Below are 2,591 nucleotides of genomic sequence, written 5' to 3' on the forward strand. Positions count from 1 at the left end.
TTGATGATCTAGGTCGGGCCATTGCCGATGCAAAGAGAAACTGCGCAAGTGATTTGGAGAAGAAGAAGTTGCAGCGCATGTTAGAGGATCACAAAAAATTGTTGTACCCGAATTGCGTACGTGACAAGAAAAAGCTGGGCACCACACTGGAATTGCTGCAATGGAAGCCAAAGAATGGTGTATCTGACAAGGGATTTGGAAAGTTGCTGGTAATGATAAAGGATATGCTTCCAAAGGACAACGAATTGCCCGAGAGTACGTACCAAGCAAAGAAGGTTGTCTGCCCTCTAGGGTTAGAGGTGCAGAAGATACATGCATGCCGTAATGATTTCATCCTCTACCGCGGTGAGTACGAGGATTTGAATGCTTGCCCGATATGCGGTGCATTGCGCTATAAGATCAGCCGCGATGACCCTGGTGATGTCGAGGGCGAGCGTCCTGGTGATGTGGAATGCTCCTATAATACCACGGTTGAAACATTTGTTTCAAAACAAATAGCATGCCAAGGCGATGCGATGGCACAGAGAAGACCGTAAGGAAGACGGAAAGTTGAGAGTACCCGCTGACGGGTCGCAGTGGAGAAAAATCAAAAAAAGTACGCGAAGGAGTTTGCAGATGACGCAAGGAACGTATGGTTTGGTCTAAGCGCAGATGGCATTATTCCTTTTGGGGAGCAGAGCAGCAACCATAGCACTTGGCCTGTGACTCTATGTTTGTATAACCTTCCTCCTTGGTTGTGCATGAAGCGGAAGTTCATTATGATGCCAGTGCTCATCCAAGGCCCTAAGCAACCCGGCAACGACATTGATGTGTACCTAAGGCCATTAGTTGAAGAACTCTTACAGCTGTGGAATGGAACAGGTGTACGTGCGTGGGATGAGCACATGGGGGAAGAATTTGACCTAAAGGCGTTGCTGTTCATGACCATCAATGATTGGCCTGCTCTCAGTAACCTTTTAGGACAGACAAACAAGGGATACCGCGCATGCACGCACTGTTTGGACGATACCGACAATATATATTTGGCTAATTGTAAGAAGAATGTGTACCTGGGACATCGTCGATTTCTTCCGACCAGGCATCCCGTAAGAAAGAAAGGCAAGCATTTCAAAGGTGAGGCGGATCACCGGACGAAGCCTCGCCACCGTACTGGTGCTGATGTACATGATATGGTCAAGGATTTGAAGGTGGTCTTTGGAAAGGGTCCTGGTGGACAACCTGTTCCGAATGACGCTGAGGGACGCGCAGCCATGTGGAAGAAGAAATCTATATTTTGGGACCTGCCCTATTGGAAAGACCTAGAGGTCCGCTCCGCAATCGACGTGATGCACATGACGAAGAATCTTTGTGTGACCCTGCTTGGCTTCTTGCGCGCGTATGGGAAGACAAAAGATACACCTGAGGCACAGGAGGACCAGCAACGTATGCACGGAAAAGACGGCATACATGAGGGTCATGCAAGCTACGCTCTTACCAAAGAAGAGAAGGAAATCTTCTTTGAATGCCTGCTTAGTATTAAGGTACCGTCTGGCTTCTCGTCGAATATAAAGGGAATAATAAACATGGCAGAGAAAAAGTTCCAGAACCTAAAGTCTCATGACTGCCACGTGATTATGACGCAACTACTTCCGGTTGCATTGAGGGGGCTTCTACCAGAAAACGTTCGATTAGGCATTGTGAAGCTATGTGCATTTCTCAATGCAATCTCTCAGAAGGTAATCGATCCAGAAATCATTCCAAGGTTAGAGAATGATTTGGTGCAATGTCTTGTCAGTTTCGAGTTGGTGTTCCCACCATCCTTCTTCAACATCATGACGCACGTCCTAGTTCACCTATGCGAAGAGATTAACGTTTTGGGTCCTGTATTTCTACACAATATGTTCCCCTTTGAGATGTTCATGGGAGTCTTAAAGAAATATGTTCATAACCGTGCTAGGCCAGAAGGAAGCATCTCCAAGGGCCATGAAAATGAGGAGGTCATTGAGTTTTGTATTGACTTTATTCCTGACCTTAAGCCGATTGGTGTTCCTGAATCGCGGCATAAGGGCAGACTGGATGGAAAAGGCACGCTAGGAGGGGAACAAATAATATGTATGGACGGACATTCTCTCACTGAAGCACACTACACACTTCTACAGAATTCCGCCTTGGTGGCTCCGTATATGGATGAACACAAGAATTTGCTACGCTCCAAACACCCGGAGCGGTCTGATGACTGGATTACACGTGAACAAACCAGGAGTTTCGCCAGCTGGTTGCAGACACGTACCATGCATGACACCTCTATTGAAGATGACCTGTACTTGCTGTCCTAGTTACCATCTTCGAATATAATGACTTTCAAAGGGTACGAGATAAATGGTAATACATTTTACACGATCGCCCAAGATAAGAAGAGCACCAACCAAAATAGTGGTGTCCGCTTTGATGTAGAAACCAAGACAGGAAAGGAAACATATTATGGTTATATACAGGACATATGGGAACTTGACTATCGACGTGGTTTGAAGGTCCCTTTGTTTCGGTGCAAATGGGTCAATATGACACGAGGCAGGGTAACGGAAGACCCGCACTACGGAATGACAATAGTG

Source organism: Triticum urartu, chromosome 7A, assembly GCF_056163025.1.
Source record: "Triticum urartu cultivar PI428250 chromosome 7A, HENAU_Tu73, whole genome shotgun sequence".
NCBI lineage: Eukaryota > Viridiplantae > Streptophyta > Magnoliopsida > Poales > Poaceae > Triticum > Triticum urartu.